The 27,805-nt window shown below is 38.0% G+C and overlaps 1 protein-coding gene across 3 annotated transcripts in view; it reads right to left on the bottom strand.

The window, feature by feature from the left end:
• ZNF81 (zinc finger protein 81) overlaps positions 1–27,805 on the bottom strand; it is a 188,913-nt gene that overhangs the window by 17,543 nt on the left and 143,565 nt on the right. The window lies entirely within an intron of this gene.

Genomic DNA, 27,805 nt, shown 5'->3' with positions numbered 1-27,805 from the left:
GAATCATTATTTAGATGTTCCTTTTTGCTTTCTGGTACACTGGAGTAGACAGAGGGAAATTCATGAAATCTCTAAATTGTAATCCAGCTGCCTTGATCTCTGATAATGATCATATAGCTCTTATCTTCTGCCCCTATGATTGCAAAAACTTTGTGACTAACCTTCATTTGTACCAGTTATGGTTTTTCAACTTCAGAGTCTTGCAATCGCTAAAGACAACCTCTAATGTTTATTAGTGAAGGGTCTTGCATCAGCCCAGAACAAATCCACCTCAAATCTAAAGTTATCTTGAAAACAGACTGGATCTAACCAAAGTGAGCCTGCCTGACATGCACAATAGCTTAGACTTTAACCCACAAGTCACTTATACCTCATTCCACTATTTTCTTACACATTTTCTGTGACTAAGCATGAAATCAATCTGCGCATGTTCAATAATTAAATCACCTCTAGTTACATCTTCTGAGGCTACTGTGCTCATTATTCTAAACCCTGCCCATCTTTTCTCTAATAAACTACTCAAATTATTGCAGTGCAGGGAAACAGATTTTGGGCTGCTAGGCCATCTGCTCTCCTACTATGCACTGAATAATAAAATCTCTTTTTCAAACCCCAGTGTCTCAGGAATTGGTTATTGAGCATGTTGGGCAAAAGAATCCATGGCCTTTGTCTGTAATGATTTGGCTACTCTCTGGGATAAATGCCCAAATCTCTGGAGCCCCAGCAGAGCAGGTAAACCAGGTAACCATGACTTTCACAGCCACTGGACTGAATTTAGTCTAGAGGCTCAGCAACTGGGGCTTCTCTATTCTGCTGGCACTCCAGAGATGTTGGGCACCTTGAAAAGCATCAAGAAGAGAAACAGTTTCCAGTTCCATGTCTGGACATCTGACTGGGAGAGTGGGTCATCAAGGTAAAAGTGGGTTGGGGAGTAAATAGGTGGTTCAAGTCCTCTTGACCTAGGCCCGGGTCATGCTTTCAGAACAATACCCCTTGCTCTGACATCTGTACCTTCTGATTTTGGGTACCATACTATACATGGTCTGAAGCCCTGACCTAATCCAACAATTAACTGGTGTCTAATAAAATTAAGTAGGCCTGTTTAATGTTAGCTGGCGTGTTACCTAGGTATTGTTTCATTGTTAGTTGGTGTGCTAGGGTTTGGGGCCTTGACCTAAATTTGTCTGTTGACTATACTCCTAAAGAAATGAGTAATCCGACATTTCTTTGGTAGTTAACGAAATTAAGTAACCCTTGTGTAAATGCTAGCTGTTGTGTTACCTGGTGTTCTAGTTTGCTAGCTGCTGGAATGCGATATACCAGAAACAGAATGGCTTTTAAAAGGGGGAATTTATTAAATTGCAAGTTTACAGTTCTAAGGCCATGAAAATGTCCAAACTAAAGCAAGTCTATAAAAATGTCCAAAGTAAGGCGCCAACGAGAGGTTACCTTTACTCAAGAAAGACCCATGAAGTTCAGGGTTTCTCTCTCAACTGGAAAGGCACATGGTGAACATGACAATGGTCTGCTAGCTTTCTCTCCAGGTTTCTTGTTTCATGAAGCTCCTCCGGGGGTGTATTCCTTCTTCATCTCCAAAGGTCTCTGGCTGTGTGGGTTCTGCAGCTTTTGTGGCTCTGAAGCTTTTTCCAAAATTTTTTTAAAGAATTCCAGTAAAGTAATCAAGACCCACCTGGAATGGGTGGAGTCACATCTCCCTCTAATCAAAGGTTAATACCCATAATTGGGTATGTCACAACTCCATGGAGATAACATAATCAAGTGCCAACCTACAGTACTGAATAGGGATTAGAAGAAATGGCTGTCCCCCACAAGATGCATTAGGATTAAAACATGGCTTTTCTAAGGTACATAATCCTTTCAAACCAGCACATCATGGTATAGTCAGTTGATGTTTGTTTAATTGTTAACTGATGTGTTAAGCATTTAATGCCTCTTTGTTAGTTGATGTGTTCACTCTAGTTATTAATTGGTGCATTACTTAAACATAATAAGTGTTAAGTATCTGGTTCTGGTCACAGCTTTTAGTAAAATAAATCTAATAATTGGGAATAGTTAAAAGAAGGGCATAGGAGCTCTCAAAATTCCACAGCCCTCACCGAAAACTTTCAAATCCAAACTCAACAAGCCTGACATCTTTCTGTCTGTGCAACCTATCCCTGCCCTAAGACTCAACCACCTAAAGCTAAAAGTTGCGGGGAAGGACTAGGCAAGATATGGCGAGGTGTGGTTTAGAATTATTTTTATTCGGCCTGGAAATTAGAAATGGTAAGTATAAAATGCTATAGAATAGGCTATGTTTGTTAATATTATTTTTTTCCAATAATACTTTTGCAGTGGTAACTTGTAATCAGATCATTAATAATATATAAATAGCCTTGGGATAGGAGTAACTGATTAAAAGTTTCAGCAAGTAAAATGAAAAATCTTTGAGAGATAAGGAAAAGTTTTTCTTGAATTTAGGCTTGGGACAAATTAAACAACTGCATTTTGTTTCCAGAACTTGATAGTCAATGTACTTTTAAAATTGCTTGTATTTTAAGATATTATGAAAACAAAGAGATTTTTTTCAGCCTCCGATAAAAGGAATTTTATGATAAATTTTGAATTGAATAAATGAAATTTTATTCTGCTTAGGTATGTTCTTCCTAAGTCTATATAAGCTTACGGAAAGAAATAAGCTAGTATTATAAATATATTCTCAAAATTCCTCTTAAAATAACCTAACTAGATAGGTTAAGTTACATAAACTGAGCAGTGTACCTGGTAATAATAATAGTTACATAAAGTATAATTAAGAATATGCTGATGCTTCAAATATACCCTATTAAAGAAATTGGTTAAGTTTAGTAAGAAATATAAATGGATTTTTTATAACCTTGAGTACCTGGATTTCAAGGAATCTGACTTTTTGTTACTTGGCCATTTGTTACCTCAGCATGTGTAAGAATTTGAATTTGTAGTGGCTTTGTTAATGTCAGTGTCTTATGAATAGAAAAGACATGTTTTAGCTTTAAAAAGTTTATATTTTACTTAGAATATACTGTACTAGGGCATAGTATAAGACAGTGGTAATAAAGGAATAAAAATGCTGGAAGAACTTAAAAAGCAATAGATAAAGAATGACCTAAGAAGTCATCATAGAAGAGATGACACTTGTAAGACCTTTAAATAAGAAAGTAGCATTTAAATAAATAGAACACTGAACTAGTTTTTAGAAACCATAATTTAATTTTGTGAACTAATGCATTCCTGGCATCATTTTGCAGTTGGGAATATTGTTGAGAAAATTTGATATTTTCTGGATATAAATTCCTTAAATATAAAAAAGCTGATTATATTTCAAGCTTGGGGCTTTTCTGACCTCTAGAGGTAGTGCTGAATTGGACTGAGAGATTTTAGGCATATTGTAAATAATCATTTACGTGTTCTGAGTATAAAATATATAGATGCCTGCCTGTGTTCTAAACTCAAGCATAAATTTCTCCCCTTCTTCCATTATTTTGTAGTATCTTTGTCTCTTCTCCCCTTCATGAATACTGTTATTGGAAGGAGGTATGCAGGTTCAAATGCTTTGTGAATTTATTATCATAAATTTTAAAACAAAGATTTTGTGTCAAGCTAGGTATTCAGGCAAAACTAAAATTTAGTTTTCTGCATATTAAAATAACATAGACAACATAATAATATGCTTTTTAATTTATTTGGCATTATCATTCTTTATTTCAGAGAACAAGTCTTCTCACTGTTAAGGGAAAATGTTGCAAATAATTTTTTCTTTCACTTTATAAAAGTAAGGTGCTAAACTAGTTTAACCTATTGCGTAGGAGGTGTTTGGGAAGTATTAGTGGTTAAAAAGGATTTTCTATACTGTTGCTAGTTAAATTTGTATAGGTAAAATATTATTCACATATTTAGAGATTGTATAAAATTCCTAAAAATTTGACAATGTTCTCACTGTCCATATTATATGCTAATACTAATCTGTATGCTGTTAAGCAATGGCATGGTGTTGTTAATCATGGTTTTAATTATTCTTAAAAAGTTACAGATCATAGAAACAGCCAAATTGTCAGTTGCATTGCTTTGCTCTAATATTTCTTGTCATGGTCAGGTTCATGTGTCAACCTGGCCAGGTGGTGGTGCCCGGTCATCTGGTTGGGCAAGTGCTAGCCTGTTCTGTTGCTATGAGAACATTTCATGTACTTAAATCATGATAACACCAGCTGTATCCACAGTTGATTGCATTTGTAATCAGCTAAAGGGAGTGTCTTCTGCAATGAGTGACGCTTAAGCTAATCACTGGAAGGCTTTTAAGGAGGATTCAGAAGAGACAGTCACTCTTCCTGCTTCAGCTGGTGAGCCTCTCTTGTGGAGTTCATCCAGACCCTTCATTGGAGTCACCAGCTTCATAGCCTGCCCTATGGATTTGGACTCTTCCGTCCCCACAGCTGTCCAGCCATCTCTCCTGAGAGTTCATTGAGGAACTTCATCAGAGTTACCAGCTTGTGGTCTGTCCTACAGACCTTGGACCCTTATGTTCCCATGGTTGCCCAGCCAGTCTCTTGTTGAGAGTTCACTGAGGACCTTCACTGGAGTTACCAGCTTGCAGCCTGCCCTACAGACCTTGGATTCTACATTCCCACAGTTATGTGAGACACTTTTATAAATTTTATATCTGTGGATATCTCCTGCTGACTCTATTTCTCTAGACAATCCTAATACAGCTTGGTACCGGGAGTGGTTCTTAAGAAATAGGATTTTTAAAACGGGTTTTTATGATTGGTTTTCTACTCTGAGTGGACTTGAAGTCACCAAGGACTCTGTTCCCCTAATCAGAATGACACTGCCAATCTATAGAGTGAGTTGGCAAAAGAGTTAAAATATCACCACTGGATTCTTCTAAGGCTTCACTTGTACGAAGCCAGGCGCTGGGAGATAATGTTTTTGACACCTTTCTGGAGGTTTTTTGGAAATTGGAGCTATAGAGATGTTGGCTGGTTGTTGTTAGATATGCTGTATACATTGATGAGAGAAATGGATGACCTGAAGGCTTCAAATGAGAAACTTATGCACTGTATGACAGATGTAAACATTTCTATGAGTTCCCTGAAGGAAAATCTTATTTCTTGTTGCCACAGACTTGAGATCTCTGAAAATCAGATTCAGAATCTTATTGTTAGAGTAGCAACTTTACAACATAAACTGGAATCTCAATCTTGCATGGTATCTGATGTTAAAGTGAGGGCATTGATTGGAAAGGAGTGGGACCCTGAAAAATGGGATGGTGGCATATAGGTTGATAATTATGTGTGTGGAGAGGTTGAAATGCTAGCTCATGCTGAGTCTTTTATAGATAACCCTGTAATAGTCTTCACTAAGGACATAGCTGCCCCACCTCCAGCCTGCCCTGAGGAGTTGGCCACCCAGCTTCCACCTGAAAGGATTAGCCCTAGAGTGATTAATCATGTTTCACTAGATCAAACTGCAAATGAATGTCCTGAAGCAAATGGCTTGGAAAATACTTCTAATTCTTTTCATGACCCACCCCCACCACCCCTCATTTCTCCCAGACCTATAACTAAAGTCCCAACAGGCCCCAAAAGGTGAGGTTTAAAGTGTCACCCATGACGAGATACCTTATACTCCAAAATAACTGCATGAGTTTTCCAATTTATATAAACAGAAATCAGGGGAATATGTGTGGCAATGGATTTTAAGAGTCTGGGATAATGGTGGGAGGAATATAGGGCTGGATCAGGCTGAATTTGTTGACATGGGCCCACTAAGCAAAGATTCTGCATTCATTGCAGCTTGAGGGGTTAGAAAAGGCATTAACAATTTGAACGGATGGCTGAAACATGGATCAAAAGGTGGCCAGTATTACCAGAGGTTGAAATGCCAGAACTGTCCTGGTATAATGTAGATGAGGGGATCCAGAGGCTTAGAGAGACTGGAATGTTAGAGTGGATTTATCATGCAAAGCCTGCTCATACACCCCAGGAATGTCCAGAGGATGCACCTTGTTCTAGTTTCTAAAGCTGTCAGAATGCAACACACCAGAGATGGATTGGCTTTTAATAAAGGGGGATTTATTTAGTTAAAAACTTATAGTTCTTCAGATGAAAGAAAGCTAACTTTCATCTGAGGTTCTTTCTTACATGGGACGGCACAGGGCAATCTCTGCTGGCCTCTCCTGGCTTCTGGGTTCCTACAGCTTTCCCTGAAGTGATTCCTTTCTACATCTCCAAAGGTCTGGGCTGAGCTGTGAGTGCTGAGATGTGGTATGCTGAGCTGCTTGGGCTGTGCTGTGCTGAGCTCTATCATTTAAGCATCCAGCCAATTAAACTAAACATCACTCATTGCAGAAGGCACTCCTCCTAGCCAACCACTGATGCAATCAGTGACAGATGAGCTTCACATACCACTAGTTCATGTCTACAGCAACAGAACTAGGCACCTTCACCTGGCCAAGTTGACACCTGAACCTAACTACCACACACCTTTTACCAGAACTGTAAGAAATAAATTTGTGAGACTAGCCTATCATCCCTGAAGAGCTCTGTAGCTGCCCTTCTCTACAGGTCAGATATTACTGTGGGAACTGCTGTCACTGAGCTGGACTCCTGAAACACAATGGGGATGATTGAACCCCGAGTTGGCAGAAGCCAGGTGGCAGCACTTAATCACCAAAGATAAGGTGGATGTAGCTATCATAATGGACAGCAGACTCAAAGCACAAGTCAAAATAATCTGACTTGCAGAGACTTGTGGCATTGGCTAGTTTATCATGGGGTACCTAGAAGTATAATAGATGGGCAGTCTGCTAAATTCTTGTTTGAGCTGTATAAACAAAAGAGTTTATAGAAGTGACTCAGAGCCCCTTGAATGAGGGGGAGGCCAGGTCCATTTGGAGGGGGGGACCCTGTTACACTGCCGCAAATTTATACTGTTAATTTTCCTCCAAGCCTTCCGCAAAAAGACTGATGGCCTTTTACCAGGGTAACTGTGCACTGGGGAAAAGGAAATGATCAGATATTTCAGGGATTATCAGACACTGGTTCAGATGTGACATTAATTCCAGAGGACCCAAAATGTCACTCTGGTCCACCAGAGTGGGGGCTTATGGAGGTCAGGTGATCAACAGAGTTTCAGCTCAGGTCCATCTCACAGTGGGTCCAGTGGGTCCCCAGACCCATTCTGTAGTTATTTCCCCAGTTCCAGAATGCATATTTGGAATAGACATACTGAGAAACTGGCAGAATCCCCACATTGGCTTTCTAACTCATGGAGTGAGTGCTATTAAGGTAGGAAAGGACAAGTGGAAGCCACTAGAACTGCCCCTACCTAGCAAAATAGTAAATCAGAAGAATACCAGATTCTTGGAGGGATTGCAGACATTAGTGCTACTCTTAAGGATTTGAAGGATGCAGAGGTGGTGACTCCCACATCCCCATTCACTCTCCTATTTGGCCTGTGCAATAAACAGATGGGTCTTGGAGGATGACAGTGGATTATCGTAAGCTCAACCAGGTGGTAACTCCAATTGCAGCTGCTGTCCCAGATGTGGTATCATTGCTTGAGCAAATCAATATGTCCCTTGGTACCTGGTATGCAGCTATTGATCTAGCAAATGTTTTTTTCTCAATAGCTGTTAGTAAGGACCACAGAAACAATTTTCTTTCAGCTGGCAAGGCCAGCAATATACTTTCACTGTCCTATCTCAGGGGTATATCAACTCTCCAGCCCTATGTCATAATCTTGTCTGCAGGGACCTTGATCGTTTCTCCCTCCCACAAGACATCATGCTGGTCCATTATATTGATAATATCATGTTGATTGGACCTAGTGAGCAAGAAGTAGCAACTAATCTAGACTTAGTGGTAAGGCATTTGTATGTCAGAGGATGGGAGATACATCCAACAAAAATACAGGGGCCTTCCACCTCAGTAAAATTTCTAGGTGTTTAGTGGTGTGGGGCATGTCGAGATATTCCTTCTAAGGTGAAGTATAAGTTGCTGCATTTGGCCCTGCCTATGACCAAAAAAGAAGCACAACACCTAGTTGGTCTCTTTGGATTCTGGTGGCAACATGTTTCTCATTTGGGTGTGCTACTCTGGCCCATTTATTGAGTGACCAGAAAAGCTGCTAATTTTGAGTGGGGACCTGAACAAGAGGAGGCTCTGCAACAGGTCCAGGCTGCTGTACAAGCTGCTCTGCCACTTAGACCATATGATCCAGCAGATCCAATGGTGCTGGAAGTGTCAGTGGTAAATAGAGATGCTGTCTGGAGCCTTTGGCAGGCCCTTATCAGAGAATCACAATGCAGACTGTTAGGATTTGGAGCAGAGATGGAGCTTATGCATAGGCTCAGCACATGGGCTTCCACTCACCAAGGCTGGCTCGGGTACAGCCACTGCTGAGTGTCCAATCTCCCAGCAGCAGAGACCCACAACTCAGCCCCTGATATGGCACCATTCCCCGAGGTGACCAGCCAGCTACATGGTGGCAGGTTGATTACATTGGACCACTCCCATCACGGGAGGGATTTTGTTCTAACCAGAATAGACACATACTCTGAATATGGGCTTGCTTTCCCTGTATGTAATGCTTCTACCAAAACTACCATCCATGGACTTACAGAATGCCTTATCCATTGTCATGATATTTCACACAGCATTGCTTCTGATCAAGGAACACACTTCACAGCAAATGAAGTGTGTAAATGGGCACATGATCATGGAATTCTGTGGTCTTACCATATTCCCCATTATCCAGAGGCAGGTGGATTGATAGAACGGGGGAACAGCCTTTTGAAAACTCAATTATGGTGCCAACTAGGTGGCAATAATACCTTGCAGTGCTGGGGTGATGTTCTCCATGAGGCTCTGTATGCTCTTGAGTCAGCATCCGCTGTATGGTGTTGTTTTCCCATAGCCAGGATTCACAGGTCTAGGAACCAAGGGGTGGAAGTGGGAGTGGCACCACTCACTATCATCCTTAGCAATCCACTAGGAAAATTTTTGCTTCCTGACTCTGTGACCTTGAGCTCTGCTGGTCTATAGGTTTTAGTTCCAGAAGGGGGAGTGCTTCCACCAGGAGAAACAACAATGATTCCATTGAACTGGAATCTGAGACTGCCATCTGGTCACTTTGGGCTACTCATGCCCCTGGAACAACAAGCCAAGAAGGGGATTACTTCACTGGCTGGGGTGACTGATGCTATCAGAGGGAAATAGACTGCAACTACACAATGGAGGTAAAGAAGAGTTTTCCTGGAATATAAGAGATCCCCTAGGGTGTCTTTTAGTGCTACCATGCCCTGTGATTAAAATCAATGGAAAACTCCAACAACCCAATCCAGGCAGGAATACTAATGGCTCTGAAACTTCAGAGATGAAGGTTTGGGTGACCCTACCAGGCAAAGAACCATAGCCAGCTGAAGTGCTTGCTGAGGGGAAAGGGAAAATGGAATGGGTAGTGGCATAAGGCAGTGATAACTATGAACTATGATCACATGATCAGTTACAGAAACGAGGACTGTAATGGTATTTTGTTCATGTTATAAAATTTAAGCTGTAAGATATCAACGTTTTCTTTTTAAACTTTTTTTATTGTATAACATATATACAAAACAAAGTAATATAAAAGCAATAGTTTTCAAAGCACTCTTCAACGAGTGGTTACAGGACAGATGGCACAGTTTGTCATGGGCTACCATATGATCCTCTCATATTTTTCCTTCTAGCTGCTCCAGAATATAGGAGGCTAGAGGGCTTTAATACCTTTTTATCATCACAATGGACTTTTTTCCCTTCTTTTTTTGTGAACAATAACATATATACAAAAAAGCTATAAATTTCAAAGCACAGCACCACAATTAGTTGTGTTTGTAATCAACTAAGGGGAGTGACTTATGCAGTAAGTGACAGTTAATCTAACCACTGGAAGGCTTTTAAGGAGGATTCAGAAGAGACAGTCACTCTTCCTGCTTCAGCCAGTGAGCCTCTCCTGTGAACTTCATTCAGCCCTTCAATGGAGTCACCAGCTTCACCGACTGCTCTATGGATTTAGACTCTTCCATCCTCATGGTTATCCAGCCAGCCTCTCGTGAGAGTTCGTTGCAGACCTTCATCAGAGTTACCAACTTGTAACCTGCCCTACAGACCTTGGACTCTATATTCCCACGGTTATGTGAGACACTTTTATAAATTTTATATCTACAGATATCTCCTGCCGATTCTGTTTCTCTAGAGAACCCTAGCTAATACACTTCTCTAAAAGTATATGTGATCAGCTATAGATCAGAGCTCCATCTGTACCAAGGAAAAAACTTTAAAAGAAAGGCAGGACTATTATATATATATTATATTTTATCTGTTAATTAACATAACTCTGGTAAATGTGTAAAAGCAAAACAGAACAAAACCTCTGCTATGGTTCCTTAATATAAAACAACTGTCTAATGTTTTTTATTTCTGAACGTAGCTTCATTTAAAAATACTTACAAAAATTAAAGCTCAGATTGTAAACTTTAACTGTTATCTTTAAATTCTGAAATACTTTGCTCTTTATATAACCTAGTCGTTCCATGGAACTTTAAGTATCTGGATGACACCTGAGCCTCAGATTTAGTTCTTCAGCTCTGAAAGTCAGCATAAGTTCATACAGCAACTGTTAAAAAAAAACTAAAAATGATCAAACTCTTATTAAAGAGATGATGAAACTGATCTGGTTAAAACTAAGATAAGTCAATATACAAGGTAAAGAATAATATTGGCTGTATATTAAAGCTTTAGTTTTGGTGTGAGATAAAAAAATGTTTATTTTGTCCAAAATTTACATTATGTAATTTAATCTGTCTAGTCAGTTATCTAATTCAGCTTTATTTGATATAGAACCTGAAATAGGGAAAAAATCTTAATGTTCTGTACAAGTTAATGTTATGCAATGATGTATTTCAGAGTATTTTGGGCAAAAATTGAAAAGTGTTTGCAAAGTCCCTTGAGGAACTGGGAAAAATACAACTATTGAGCTTCCCCACCTGGGGAGTTCCTGACATTTTCTTAAGCAAAAGGCGCTACAAATTTAATAAGCCAAGGCCTCAATTTTGAGGCTTGCCCTTATGAAATTTATTTCTATAATAGTAAACTGAACCTACTTAGGATTAGTGCCTAAGAGCCATCTCCAGAAAATCTATGCTGTTGCTCAAATGTGGTCTCTCTCTAAGCCAAACTCTGAGCTTCCCTCCTATGTGGGACATAATTTCCAGGGGTGTAAGCCTGGCATTGGCAACATGAAACATAACTGGCCCTGGCATCATGAGACATAAGGTCCAAGAATAAGCCTGGCCCTGGAATCATGGATGAACTGATCAAAAGGGTAAAGTACAGTTGCAGTGGCTAAGAGATTTCAAATAGAGTTGAGAGGTCATTTTAGAGGTTACTCTTATGCAATATCTTCTCCAGATATTGCAAACTGCCACAGTATGGCAAACCCCAACCAACAGTGTTCTTGGAAACCCTGAAAGATATCCTGTATTCTATAAAATTTTACTTATTAACTTAATTTTTCAGAGACTTGAAACCTCCAGATTGTTTCCATGCCAGAGAAGCTCTGAAACCCAGAGATACTGGACTTTCCAAGAACAACCAGCTTCGTCATTTCATCCCTTGGCCCTGTAATAACAACACCCCTTTTCAGCCTTGAAGCAGTTAGAAAGTCATCATCCAGATATCCCTCAAGATTGAGACAGTTATCAAATGAGCAGGAGGAACTGTAACCAAGAAATTAGGATTTAAGGGATAATTCTGATTACTGAATCATTATTTAGATATTCCTCTTTGCTTTCTGGTATACTGGAGTAGACAGAGGGAAATTCCTGAAATCTCTAAATTGTAATCCAGCTTCCCTGATCTCTGATAATGATTGTATAGCCCTTATCTTCTGCCCCTGTGATTGTAAAAACTTTGTGACTAACCTTCATTTGCACCCAGTTATCAAGTTTTTCAACTTTAGAGTCTTGTAATCACTAAAGACTAATGTTTATTAGTGAAGGGTATTGGACCCACCTAGAACTAACCCAACCCAAGTCCAAAGTTATCTTAATATCCAAGACTGGTTCTAACCAAAATGGGCCCACCTGACATGCTCAGTAGCTTAGACTTTAACATACAAGTCACCTGTAACTCATCCCACCATTTTCTTACACACGTTCTGTGACTAAGCATGTAATCAATTGGTGCATGTTCAATAATTAAATCACCTTGAGTTACATCTTCTGAGGCCACTGTGCTCATTATTCTAAACCCTGCCCATCTTTTCTCTAATAAACTACCCAAATTATTGCAGTGCAGGGAGACAGATTTTGGGCTGCTAGGCCATCTGCTCTCTTACTATGCACCTAGTAATAAACTCTTTCTCTCTTTGAAACCCCAGTGTCTCAGGAATTGGCTATTGAGTGCATTGGCAAAAGAATCCATGACCTTTGTCTGGTAAGAGAATGTTAAAAAGAGTTCTTCAGACTCAAAAGAAAGAACAGGAGACAGTGGTTAAAAGTGACAGAAACAGACCTGTGGTAAAGGTAACCATGTAGGTAATTATAAATGCCAGTATTATTGTAGCATATTGTTAGGTAACTCCACTTTCTACTTACTATAGATGCTAAAATGCAAATGCATAAATAGAAATGACAAAGCTACAGTTTTAGACATACAATGAAAAAATATAAATAGTAACAATAAAAAAAAAGTGGAGGGACAGAGGGGTATAGAAACAGTATATATGTATGCTATTGAAATGAAGTAAGTATCAAACCAAATATGATTGTTATATATTAGGATGTTAAATTTTAACCCCATGGTAACCATAAGGAAAATAAATGAAAAATATATCCAGATAAAAGAAAAGGCACTCAATATAGTACAACACAAATTAAATAAATATAAAAGTAGGCAATAATAGAAGAATTAAGGGATAAAAAAGGTATAAAATATAGAAAGACTAAATAGCAAAATGACAGAAGAAAGTCCTGCATTATCAATGTGACTTTAAGTGTAAATGGATTAAACTTTCCAGTCAAAAGGCAAAGATTGGAAGAATGGATACAAAAGCATGACCCAGCTATATAGTGTCTGCAAGAGACTCACCTTAAAGTAAAAAATACAAGCAGGTTGAGGGCGAAAGGATGGAAAAAGTGATACCATGCAAGTAGTAATCCAAAGAGAGCTGGGGCAGCTATACTAATATCAGTTAAAAGATTAAAAAAAAAAAAAAACAGTTATGAGGGATGTGTTAGTTAGATTCAGTTGTCAACTTGGCCAGGTGAGCATACCTAGTCTTGTTGCTGCGGACATAAGCCAGCGGTACGTGAACCTCATCTGTTGCCAATTACATCTGCAGTCAGCTAGGAGGCGTGTCTGCTGCAATGAGTGATGTTTGACTTAATTGGCTGGTGCTTAAATGAGAGATTGCAACGTAGCACTGCTAGGCAGCTTGGCATTCCTCATCTCAGCACTTGCAGCTCAGCCCGGGCCCTTGGAGATGGAGAAAGAAATCACCCCGGGGAAAGTTGTTGGAACCCAGGGGCCTGGAGAGAAGACCAGCAGAGACCATCCTGTGCCTTCCACGTAAGAAAGAACCTCAGTGGAAAGTTAGCTGCCTTTCCTCTGAAGAACCAACAAAATAAATCCCCTTTTATTAAAAGCCAATCTGTCTCTGGTGTGTTGCATTCCGGCAGCTAGCAAACTAGAACAAGGGATAAAGATGGTCATTATGTACTACTAAAAGGGACAATTCAACCAGAAAATGTAATAAATAAATAAATATAAAGAAAGTCCCAAATATATGAAGCATATATATATATATATATATATATATATATATATATATATATATATATATATATATAGCTATGGACTATGTTTAACAGGAAGACTTCAACAGTACACAACAATACCAGGGTAGATTATTGGGGGAGGGGGACAAGAGTTAAGGGGAATTTTGGATTTTCTATTTGGTGAGGGTGTGTTTTTCAGTTATTTTTATCTGAGGAGCAATGAAAATTGTCTAAAATTGAGAGTATTGATGATTATACCACTAGGTGAGGATAGTGTGAGACAGAGACTGTTGACTTTGGACATTATACATGATGCCCAATGGATGGAGGTGGCTGAAGGATACACTGATTGAGAAGTAGAATGGGTAACTGTGGTGTATACATATGAATATTGTACTGCTACAGAAAGAATGAAGTCATGAGGCATGCAATGTTGTGAATGAACCTGTGGGACATTATGTGATGCAAAATAAGCCAGAAACAAATGAGCAAATATTATATGGTCTTCACCTCCGTTTTTTTTCTTGCATGTGCAGGGTCTGGGAATCTTATATGGTCTTATTTAGAAAATACTTATAGGAAAATTGAGGCCTAGATTGTAAGCTCTTATAAACAGTCACGTTTAGATTGGAGTTGTAATCATTATTTCTAGATTTTGTGAGGCTGTGTTATAAATGCATGACCTGGTATTTTCCTGGAACTTTGGGTACCCATGTGACACCTAAGAGTCAGAGTAGGAATTCTGCAGGTCTAAAAGTCAGCATTGCCACATACAACAACTGTTAAAGAAACTGAAAAAGACATCAGGCTTTAATGAGAGATAAGAATGAAGCCAATCTCATCAAGATTAAGGTAAATTAGAATACAGGGGCAAGGAGGACATTGTCTGTATTTTAGAATTTCATCTACTCTCTGAGACCAAAGGAAGAGAGTTTTATTTTGTCAAAAACCTAAATTTCCTGTAGCACATAATCTAACTCAACCTGTCTGTATAGATCACTTAAACAACCAAACACATGGAGCCCAGAATGGGGGTAAGGGCTTGTAATTCTGTATAGCCAAGATACACTCCAGAGTATGCTGAGCAGATAATTAAAAAGTATTGGCAAAGTCCCTTGAGGGATGGGAGAAAAAATATGGAACTATTGAATTTCACCACCTGGGAAATCACTGATACTGTCAAATATTATGGACTCCCAAGTCCATGCAACAAGCCCTTGATCTTGAGGCTTGCCTGTGAGGCTTACTTATGTAGTGGAGAAGCTAGGCCTACTTATGGTTGTGCCTGAGAGTTACTTCCAGAGGACCTCTTCTGTTGTTCAGATGTGGCCCCTCTCTCTCTAAGCCAAACACTGCAAGTAAGATCATTACCTTCCCTGCTATGTAGGCTATGGCATCCAGGGGTGAAGGTTTCCCTGGCAATGTAGGAGACAGCTCCCAGGGATGAGCCTGGCCCTGGCACCATGGGATCAACAATGTCTTCCTGACCAAAAAGAGGAAAAGAATTCTAACAAATATGTTATCAGTACCTGAGAAAGTTCAAATAGATTTGAAAGGCTACACTTATGCAAGCTTCAACTAGATATTGCTATTTATCATGCTTTGCCAAACCCCAACCGAAACCATTCCTGCCAACCCTAAAGAACATCTTGGGTTTTATCTGAGGTTCTACAAAGGTTCCATGCACTATGATTACTTTCCGGAAACCTACAACCTCCTTGGGTTTCCTAGGACAGATGAGTCCTGAAACTCAGAGGGGCCAGCCTCTCCAGGACATTGACTATTTCCATCCATCTATCCCATATTATCAACAGTCCTTTCCAATTTGAAAAAGTTAGAATGGGCATATCCCAATTACCCCTAAAGATTTGGGAAAAGATTAAAGGAGAAGGTGGAGTTATAACAGAGAAAATAGGATTTAACAAATGAGTATGACTACTGAATTATTATATTGATATTACTTTTAGTCTCCAGTGTCTTAGAGCAGCTAGAAGGAAAGACTTAAAATTGTAGAACTGTAACCCATACCGAACTCTGAAATCTGTTCTATTGTTGTGGTGTGCTGTGAAATTTATTGCTTTTTTGTATTTATGTTATTTTTCACAATAAAAAATATATGAAGCAAATACTGACAGTTTAAATGGAGCAAATGATGGTTCTACACTAATAGGAGACTTTATTAAACCATTCGCAATAATGTATGAAACATCTAGTCAGATCAGTAAGGAAAACAAGACTAGAATGATAATCTAAACCCACTAGACCTGACAGACATGTATAAAACATTTTATCCTACAGGAACAGAATACACATTCTACCAGAATGTACATGGGTCATTCTCCAGGATATACCATATGTTAGGTCCCAAAACAAGTCTCAATAAATTAAAAAATATTGAAATCATACAACGTATATTCTCCAATCACAATGGAATGAAGCTAGAAATCAATAAGAGTGTGTTAGTTTTCTAATGCTACCGGAAGGCAATATACAAGAAATGGAATGGCTTTTTTTTAAATTTAATATTTTTATTGACAAATTTTCACACACATGCAGTCCATACACGGTGTACAATCAATGGCTCACAATATCACATGCTGTGTATTCATCACCATGATCACTTTCAGAACATTTGTATCACTCCAGAAAAAGAAATAAAAAGAAAAATAAAAAACTCATATATCCCCTACCCCTTACCCCTCCCTGTCACTGACCACTAGTATTTCAATTTACCCAATTTATTTTTACCTCTTATCCCCCTGTTATTTATTTTTATCCATTTTTTTTTACTCATCTGTCCATGTGCTGGATAAAAAGAGTATCAGACACAAGGTTTTCACAACCACACAGTCACACTGTAAAGGTTTTATCTTTACACAATCATCATCAATAATCAGGGCTACTGGAACACAGTTCAATTGTTACAGGTACTTCCCTCTAGCCATTCCAATACACCATAAAGTAAAAAGGGACACCTATATAATGCATAAGAATAACCTCCAGGATAACCTCTTGACTCTGAAATCTCTCAGCCACTGAAACTTTATTTTGTCTTATTTCTCTCTTCCCACTTTTGGTCAAGAAGGCTTTCTCAATCCCATGATGCTGGGTTTTGGCTCATTCCAGGAGTTCTGTACCACATTGCCAGGGAGATTTACACCCCTGGGAGTCATATCCCACTTAGGAGGGGGTGGACACTGAGTACACCTGCTGAGTTGGCTTAGAGAGAGAGGCCACATCTGAGTAAAAAAAGAGATTCCCTGGGGGTGACTCTTAGGGCTAATTATAAGTAGACTTAGCCTATCATTGGCAGGAGTAAGTTTCATAGGGGCAAACCCCAAGATCAAGGGCTCAGCCTATTGATTTGGCTGTCCCCAATGCTTGTGAGAATATCAGGAATTTTTCAAATGGGGAAGTTGAGTATTTCCTCCTTTCTCCCCTGTCCCTTTGGGGACTTTGAAAATACTTCCTTATTTACTACCCAAATTACTCTGAGAAATATCAGGGCATCACACTAACCTGGACAAACCAAGATTTCATGCCCTATTCAAAATTCCATGTACTTATGGTGGTCAACTAAACTGACCATACAAGTTAAATTAGGTAATGTGCTACCCAACATATAAGTGTTGCACCAAATAAACATCTCCCCCTTTGGTCTCACATAGAAGTTGAAGTTTTAAAATATGGATGATATCATCCTTTACCCTGTATTCTGATCTACCTTAGTCTTATGCAGATGAGCTTCATTCATATCTCTAGACAAGTTCTGATCACTTTTTCAACTTTTTAAACAGTTCCTGTATGGGGTAGTGCTGACTTTCATAGCTTCACAGCTCTAACTCTGAGTTTCAGGTATAACATAAATACCCAAAGTTTTTGGGAATGACCAGGTTATATACAAACAGCTCATTATCTCAGAATTTAGAAGTAACAGTTACAACTCCTGAGTATATGTGACCACTGTAAGAGCTTACAATTGAAGACCGTTTACAATAGGCTTCCACCTGATAACCCATGCTCTCAACTTCAGTTCACTGAGTTTTTATATTATAGTTAGTCCACAGGAAAGAGGCATGATAATATTTGTCTTTTTGTTTCTGACATTTTATTTAACATACAGTACTTAATGTTCATTCACCTAGTTGCATGCCTCACAACTTCACTCCTTCTTGCAGCAGAACAGTAGTCATTGTATGTATACACCACAGTTTCCCCTTCCTTCCCTCAGTCGTTGTACCCTTAGGGCACCTCCATTCATTGTGAATCATGAACGCTGCCGCCATAAACACCAAATGTCCATTCCTGTCCCCACACTCAGTTCCTCCAAGTATATACTGAGCAATGAGGTTGCAGGACCATATGGCAACCCACCCCTAGCCTCCTGAGGAACCACCACACTGCCCTCCAAAGGGCTGCACTTTTCAGTTTTCCTACCGATGGCAAGTAGGTAAATCTCTTTCTATGCATTTTCTCTAGCACGTGTTTGTCTCCGTTCATTTTTAAACAGTTTTATTCACACATCATACAATCGAACCTAAGTAAATAGACATACCTTTGGCAACATCTATATGAAAACATTTCCTTTGCATTCACAAAGAGTCCCTCCCCCTTCCCCATGTCCCCCACTTCTTGACATTTAGTTGAGGCATAATGCCTTTGTTACATTCAGTGGAAGCATATTACAATGTCATTGTTGACTATAGACCTAGCTTGCATGGATCGTACTTTTTCCTGTATACCATCCATTTTCAACAGTTTGCAATGTTGACATTCATTTGTTTTTCAGGTAAAAATGTTTTTATATTTGTACATTTAATCACCATCACTGTCCACTCTAGGCATTCCTAAGTTATACTGCCCTCAGTCTTTATCCTCTATCTTTCTTTCTGGTTTCATACTTGCCCTCAGCCTTTCTCCCTCAACCACACTCACATTCAGCTTCATTCAGTGTACTTATATTACTGTGCAACATTCAGGTAGTATTGTGCTCTCCATTTATGAATTTTTACAATCAGTCCTGTTGCACATTCTATATTGCTTCAGCACCAAAAGCCCAATCTCTACTCTATTTCTATCTCCTGATAACCTGTGTTCTTAACCTTAACTCTCAAAGTTCACTCATTAATGTAAGTTCACGTTAGTGAGACCATACAGTATTTGTCCTTTTGTTTCTGGCTAATTACACTCAGCATAATGTCCTCAAGATTCATCTACGTTGTTACATGCCTCATGACTTTATTCTGTCTTACAGCTGCATAATATTCCATTGTATGCATATACCACAGCTTGTAGAGTCATTCATCTGTTGATGGACATTTGGGCTATTTCCATCTGTTGGCAATTGTAAATAATGCTGCTATAAACATAGGTATGAAAATGTTCCTTTGTGTCCTTACCTTCAGTTTCTCTGAATATATATACCTAGTAATGGGATTGCTCTGGATCATTTGGCAATTCTATACTTAGCTTCCCAAGGAAGTGCCAAACTGTTTTCCAGAGTAGTTGTACCATTTTACAATCCCACCAACAATGGATAAGTGACTCTTCCTCCACATCCTCTCCAGCACTTGTCATTTTGTTTTTTTGATAATAGCCATTCTAGTGGGTGTCAGATGATATCTCATAGTGGTTTTGTCTTGCATTTGCCTAATAGCCAGTGAAGTTGAGCATCTTTTCATGTGCTTTTTAGCCATTTGTATTTCCTCTTCTGAGAAGTGTCCATGTCTTTTGCCCATTTTTAAATTGGGTTGTTTTTTTGTTGTTGAGTTGAAGAATCTCTTTATATATTTTGGATGTGAAACCCTTATCTGATATGTGGCTTCCAAATATTGTTTCACATTGTGTAGGGTGCCTTTTTCTTTTCCTGACAAAGTTCTTTGATGCACAGAAGTGTTTAACTTTGAGGAGAACTTATTTATTTATTTTTTACAATACTATGCTTTGGGTGTAAGGTCTATGAAACCACCTCCTATTACAAGACTTATAAGATATTTCCTTATGTTTTCTTCTAAAAGTTTTATGTTCTTATCTCTAATATTTAGGTCTTGATCTATTTTGAGTTAATTTTTGTATAGGATGTGAGATATGGATCCTCTTTCATTCTTTTGCATATGGATATCCAGTTCTCCAAACACCATTTATTTGTGAGGCTTCTCTGTCCCAAGTGGGTTGCCTTGACAGCCTTATCAAAGATCAGTTGTCCATAGATGAGAGGTTCTATTTCTAAACACTCAATTCTATTCCATTGGTCAGTATATCTATCTTTATGCCAGTACCATGCTGTTTTGACCACTGTAGCTTCATAATATGCTTTAAAGTCAGGTAGTGTGAGACCTCCTACTTCATTTTTCTTTCTCAAGATATTTTTAGCTATTGGGGGCAAACTGCCCTTCAAAATACATTTGTTTATTGGTTTTCTATTTCTGGAAAGTCAGTTGTTGGGATTTTAATTAGCATTGCAGTGAATCTATAAATCAATTTGGGTAGAATTGACATCTTAACTATACTTAGTCTTTCAATGCATGAACATGGTATGCCTTCCCACTTATTTAGATTCTCCAGGATTTCTTTTAGCAATTTCTTGTGGTTTTCTGTGTATAAGGCTTTTGTATCCTTAGTTACATTTATTCATAAATATTTTATTCTTTTGGTTGCTATTGTAAATGGTATTTTTTTTATTGCTTTCCTCCTCAGACTGCTCATCACTAGTGTATAGAACATAACTGATTTGGGGGCATTGGTCTTTTATCCTGCCACTTTGCTGTACTCATTTATTAGCTCTAGTAGCTTTGCTGTAGATTTTTCCAGATTTGCAACATACAGTGTCATGTCATCTTCCAACAATGACAGTTTTACTTCTTCCTTTTTAATCTGGATGAATTTTACTTCTTTTTCTTGTCTAATTGTTTTGGCTAGAACGTCCAGCACAACGTTGAATTACAATGGTGCCAGAGGGCATCTTGTCTTGTTCCTGATCTTAGAGGGAAAGCTTTTAGTCTTTCCTCATTGAGGATGATGTTAGCTGTAAGTTTTTCATACATCCCCTTTGTCATGTTGAGGAAGTTCCTTTCTATTCCTTTCCTTTGAAGTGTTTTCATCAAAAAAGGATGTTGAATTTTGTCAAATGCCTTTTTCTGCATCAATGGAGATGATAATGTGGATTTTCTGTTTTGATTTGTTGATATGGTGTATTTTTTAATTATTTTCTTATATTGAACCATCCTTGCATACTGGGAATAAATCCCACTTGGTCATGGTGTATAATTCTTTTAATGTGCTGCTGGATTCAATTTGTAAGCATTTTGTTGAGGACTTTCACATCTATATTCATTAAAGAAATTGGTCTGTAATTTTCTTTCCATGTAGTTTCTTTATCTGGCTTTGGTATTAGGGTGACATTGGCTTCAGAGAATGAGTTAGGTGCTTTCTTTCCTCTTCAACTTTTTTGATGAGTTTGAGCAGGATTGGTATTAATTCTTTCTTGAATGCTTGGTAGAATTCACATGTTGTTCTAGTTTGCTAGCTGCCGGAATGCAACACACCAGAGATGGATTGCCTTTTAATAAAAGGGGATTTATTTTGTTAGTTCTTCAGAGGAAAGGCAGCTAACTTTCCACTGAGGTTCTTTCTTACGTGGGAAGGCACAGGATGGTCTCTGCTGGCCTCTCCAGACCTCTGGGTTCCAACAACTTTCCCCGGGGTGATTTTTTTCTGCAACTCTAAAGGTCTGGGCTGAGCTGCGAGTGCTGAGATGAGGTATGCTGAGCTGCTTGGGCTGTGCTACATTGAGCTCTCTCATTTAAGCACCAGCCAATTAAATCAAACATCATTCATTGCAGCAGACACACCTCCTAGCCGACTGCAGATGTAATCAGCAACAGATGACGTTCACATACCATTGGCTCATGTCCGCAGCAACAGAACTAGGTGCCTTCACCTGGCCAAGTTGACAACTGAATCTAACTACGATGTGAAACCATCTGGTCCGGAACTTGTACTTTTTGGGAGCATCTTGATACTGATTCAATCTTTTTACTTGCGATTGTTTTGTTGAGGTCTTCTATTTCTTCTCAAGTCAATGTTGGTTGTTCATAACTTTCTAGGAAGTTGTCCATTTCATTGACATTGTCTAATTTATTAGCATATAGTTCTTCATAGTATCCTCTCATTATCTTATTTCTGTGGGGTCAGTATTATGCCCCCTCCTATTTCTGATTTTATTTATTTACATTCTCTCTCTCTCTTTTTTTGTTCAACCTAGCTAAGGATTTTATTGATTTTCTCGAAAAACCAACTTCTGGTTTTGTTGATTTTCTCAATTGTTCTCATATTAGCAATTTCACTTATTTCTTCTTTAATCTTCATTATTTCTTTCCTATTGTTTGCTTTGGGGTCAGTTTGCTGTTCTTTCTCTAGTTCTTCCAAGTGAACAGTTAGTTCCTTGATTTTTGTTCATTCTTCTTTTTAAATATAGGCATTTAAGGCAATATATTTCCTTCTTAGCACTGCCTTTGCTGCATCCCATAAACTTTGACATGCTGCGTTTTCATTTTCATTTGCCTCAAAATATTTAATGATTTCCTTTGTAATTTTTTCCTTGAGCCACTGGTTGCTTTAAGAGTCTGTTGTTTAGCCTCCATATATTTGTGAATTTTTTAAAATTTATTTTTTTATTATCAAACCCAAACAACATACAAACATGAACATTTTTAACATACAAACATTCCATGCATGGTGTACAATCATGGCTCACAATATCATCACATAGTAGTATATTCATCACCATGATCATTTTTTAGAACATTTGCATCACTGCAGAAAAAGAAATAAAAAGAAAAAAGAAAAATCTCATACATGTCATACCCCTTACCCCTCCCTCTCATTGACCACTAGTATTTGCATCTACTCAATAGACTTTAACCTTTGTCCCCCTATTTAATTCTATACCCCTTACATTCCCTTTTATTGATCACCAGTATTTCAATCTATTCAATTTATCTTAACATTTGTTCCCCCATTTATTTATTTATTTTTAATCGATATTATTTACTCATCTGTCAATATCATAGATAAAAGGAGCATCAGACACAAGGTTTTCACAATCACACAGTCACACTGCGAAAGCTATATCATTATACATTCATCTTCAAGAAACATGGATACACAGCTGTACAGTTTCAAGCACTTCCTTCTAGCCTCTCTAATATACCATAAACTAAAAATGGGATAACTATAAAATGTGTAAGTATAACCTCCAGGATAACCTCTCAACTCTGCTTGAAATCTCTCAGCCACTGACACCTTATTTTGTCTCATTTCTCTCTTCCCCCTTTTGGTCGAGAAGGTTTTCTCAATCCCTTGATGCTGAGTCCCAGCTCATTCTAGGATTTCTATCCCACGTTGCCAGGGAGGTTTACACCCCTGGGAATCATGTCCCATGTGGAGAGGGGGAGGGTGGTGAGTTTGCTTGTCATGTTGGCCGAGAGAGAGATAGGCCACATCTGAGCAACAAAAGAGGTTCTCTGGGGGTGACTCTTAGGCCTAATTTTAAGTATGTTTAGTCTATCCTTTGTGGGGATGAGTTTCATATGAACAAACCCAAAGATTGAGGGCTCAGCCATTGATTTGGTTATCCCCACTGCTTGCGAGAATATCAGGAATTCTCCAAATGGGGAAATTGTATTTTCCCCCTTTCTCACCGTTCCCCCAAGGGCACTTGCAAATGCTTTTTTATTCATTGTTGAAATCACTCTGGGATTTATCGGGGCATCACTCTGGACAAACCTACAAAATCTCATGCCCTACTCAAGGTTCCATGTACTTATGGTGTTTAATTAAACTGCCATATGAGTTATATTAGGAACTGCACTAGTCAAAATATAAATTTTGTACCAAATAAACATATTTTTTGCTTTAGCCTCACACAAAAGTTAAAGTTTTAAAATATAAGTGACCATCTATTTTCAACACCCTGCAATATTGACATTCCTTTGCTGTTCCTCATGTAAAAACATTTTTTAATTTGTACATTTAGTCACTATATTGTACACTCTAGGCATTCCTAGATTATATCATCTCAATATTTAATGTCTATCTTTCCTTCTGGTTTCATTTGTACCCCCAGCCCTCCTCCCTCTATCATTCTCATATTCACCTTCATTCAGTGTACTAACATTATTGTGCTACAATTAGGTAGTATTGTGCTATCCATTTCTGAATTTTTACAATCAGTCGTGTTGCACAACCTGTGTCCCTTCAGCTCCAATTACCCAAAATGTACCCTATTTCTATCTCCTGATGGCTTCTGTTTGTATTCTCCAAGTTCATTCATTAATGTTAGTTCATATCAGTGAGACCATACAATATTTGTCCTTTTGTTTCTGACTAATCTCACTCAGTGTAATGTCATTAAGGTCAATCCATGTTGTTACATGCTTCACGACTTTATTCTGTTTTACAGCTGTGTAATACTCCATCATATGCATATATCACAGCTGATTTAGCCACTTGTCTAAATGTCAATGGACATTTGGGCTGTTTGATGGACATTTGGGCTGTTTCCATCTCTTGGCAACTGTAAATAATGCTGCTACAAACCCTGGTGTGCAAATGTCCATTTGTGTTCTTGCCCTCATGTCTTCTGAATAGATACCTAAAAATGGTATTGTTGAATCAAATGGCAATTCTATACTTAGCTTCCCGAGGAACCGCCAAACTGCCTTCCACAGCAGTTATACCATTTTACATTCCCACCAACAGTGGATAAGTGTGCCTTTTTCTGCACATTCTCTCCAACACTTGCTGTTTTATTGATAGTGGCCATTCTGTGGGTGTGAGATGATATCTTATTGTGGTTTATATTTGCATTTCCTTAATAGCCAGGGTAGTTGAGCATCTTTTCATGTGCCATTTAGTCATTTGTATTTCCTCTTCTGATAAGTGTCTGTTCATGTTTTTTGCCCATTTTGTAATTGGGTTGTTTGTCTTTTGTTGTTGAATGGAACAATCTCTTTATATATTCTGGATACTAGGCCCTTATCTGATATATCATTTCCAAATTGTCTCCCATTTTGTAGGCTGTCCTTTTACTTTCTTGACAAAGTTCTTTGGTGCACAAAAGTGTTTAATTTTGAGGAGTTCCCATTTATCTATTTCTTTCTTCAATGCTCGTGCTTTGGGTATAAGATCTAGGAAACTGCTTCCTACTTTAAGTTTTATAAGATATTTCCCTACATTTTCTTCTAAAAATTTTATGGTCTAGATCTAATGTTTAGTTCTTTGATGCATTTTGAGTTAATTTTTGTATAGGGTGTGAGATATGGATCCTCTTTCATTCTTTTGCATGTGGATATCCAGTTTTCAAGGCACCATTTATTGAAGAGACTGTTTTGTTCCGGGTGAGTTGGCTTGACTGCCGTATCAAAAATCAATTGTCCATAGATGAGAGGGTCTCTATCTGAACACTCTATTTGATTCCATTGGTCAGCATATCAATCTTTATGCCAGTACCATGCTCTTTTGACCACTGCAGCTTTGTAATACGCCTTAAAGTCAGGTAGTGTGAGACCTCTGATTTCATTTTTCTTTCTCAGGATATTTGTAGCTATTTGGGGCACCGTGCCCTTCCAGATAAATTTGGTTATTGTTTTTTCTGTTTTGGAAAAGTAAGTTTTGGGGATTTTAATTGGAATTGCATTGAATCAATAAATCAATTTAGGTAGAATTGACATTTTAACTATATTTAGACTTCCAATCCATGAACACCATATGCCCTTCCATTTATTTAGCTCTTCTGATTTCTTTTAGCAATTTCTTGTAGTTTTCTTTGTATAGGTGTTTTGTAACCTTAAATTATTCCTAAATATTTTATTCTTTTGGTTGCAATTGTAAATGGAACTTTTTTTTATTTCTCCCTCAGATTGCTCATTACTAATGTATAGAAAGACTACAGATTTTTGAGTGTTGATCTTGTAAACTGCCACTTTGCTGTACTCATTTATTATTAGCTCTAGTAGTTTTGCTGTGGATTTTTCAGGGGTTTTTGACATATATCATCATATCATCTGCAAACAGAGTTTTACTTCTTCCTTTCCAATTTTGATGCCTTGTATTTCTTTTCCTTGTCTAATTGCTCTGGCTAGAACTTACAACAGTGGTGATAGTGGACATCCTTTCTTGTTCCTGATTTTAGGGAGAAAGCTTTCACTCTTTCCCGACTGAGGATGATGTTAGCTGTAAGTTTTTCATACATCCCCTTTATCATGTTGAGGAAGTTCCCTCCTATTCTTATCCTTTGAAGTGTTTTCAACAAGAAAGGACATTGAATTTTGTCAAATGCCTTTTCTGCATCAGTGGGGATATGATCATGTGGTTTTTCTGTTTTGATTATTGAATGGTGTATTACATTAATTGATTTTCATATGTTGAACCATCTTTGCCTACCTGGATGACTCCTACTTGGTCATGCTGTATAATTCTTTTAATGTGCTGCTGGAATCGATTTGCAAGAATTTTGTTGAGGATTTCTGCATCTATATGCATTAGAGGGATTGATCTGTAATTTTCTTTTCTCATAGTATCTTTGTCTGGCTTTGGTATGAGGGTGAGGTTGACTTCATAGAATCAGTTAGGTAGCCTTCCCTCCTCTTCAATTTTTTTTTGAAGAGTTTGAGCAGGTTTGGTACTAATTTTTTCTTGAATGTTTGGTAGAATTCACGTGTGAAGCCATCTGGTCTTGGACTTTTCTTTTTTGGGAGCTACTTAATGACTAATTCAATTCCTTTACTTGTGATTGACTTGTTGAGGGCTTCTATTTCTTCTCGAGTCAATGTTAGTTGGTCATGCCTTTCTAAGAAGTTGTCCATTTCATCTAAATTGTCTAGTTCATTAGCATAAAGTTGTTCATAGTATCCTCTCATTCCTCCTTTATTTCTTTGGGTCAGTGGTTATGTCTCCTCTTCCATTTCTGATTTTATTTACTTGCATACTCTTTCTTCTTCTTTTTGTCAACCTTGCTAAGGGTCCATCAACATTATGGATTTTCTCATAGAACCAACTTCTTTTTTTGCTGATTTTCTCGATTGTTTTCATGTTCTCAATTTCATTTACTTCAGCTGTAATCTTTATTATTTCTTTCTTTTGCTTGCTTTGGGGTTAGTTTGCTGTTCTTTCTCTAGTTCTTCCAAGTGGACAGTTAATTCCTCAATTTATGCTCTTTCCTCTTTTTTGATATAGGCATTTAGGGCAATAAATTTCCCTCTTAGCACTGCATCCCATAAATTTTGATATGTTGTGTTTTCATTTTTATTTGCCCAGAGATTTTTACTGATTTCTCTTGTAATTTCTTCCTTGACCCACTAGTTGTTTAAGAATGTGTGGTTGAGCCTCCATATATTTGTGAATTTCCTGGCACTCTGCCTATTATTGATTTCCAACTTCATTCCTTTATGATCTGAGAAAGTGTTTTGTATGATTTCAATCTTTTTAAATTTATTGACATATGCTTTGTGACCCAGAATATGGTCTATCCTTGAGAATGATCCATCAGCACTTGAAAAAAAAAGGTGTATCCTGCTGTTGTGAGGTATAATGTTCTATAAGTGTCTATTAAGTCCAGTTCATTTATGTATTATTCAAATTCTCTGTTTCTTTATAGATCCTCTGTCTAGATGGTCTATCCATTTATGAGAGCAGGGAATCGAAGTCTTCAACTATTATGGTAGATGTGTCTATTTCTCTTTTCAGTATTTGCCTCATGTATTTTGGAGCACTCTGGCTCGGTGCATAAATATTTATGATTGTTATGTCTTCTTGTTGAATTGTTCCTTTCATTAATACATAGTGTCCTCCTTTATCTCTTTTAACTGCTTTACATTTGAAGTCTAATTTGTTGGATATTAGTATAGCTACTCCTGCTCTTATCTTATTGTTGTTTGCATGAAATATCTT

This window comes from Tamandua tetradactyla, chromosome X, assembly GCF_023851605.1.
Source record: "Tamandua tetradactyla isolate mTamTet1 chromosome X, mTamTet1.pri, whole genome shotgun sequence".
Taxonomy (NCBI): Eukaryota; Metazoa; Chordata; class Mammalia; order Pilosa; family Myrmecophagidae; genus Tamandua; species Tamandua tetradactyla.
Note: the sequence above shows the minus strand (reverse complement) of the source record. Positions and strands in the feature narration are given on the sequence as shown.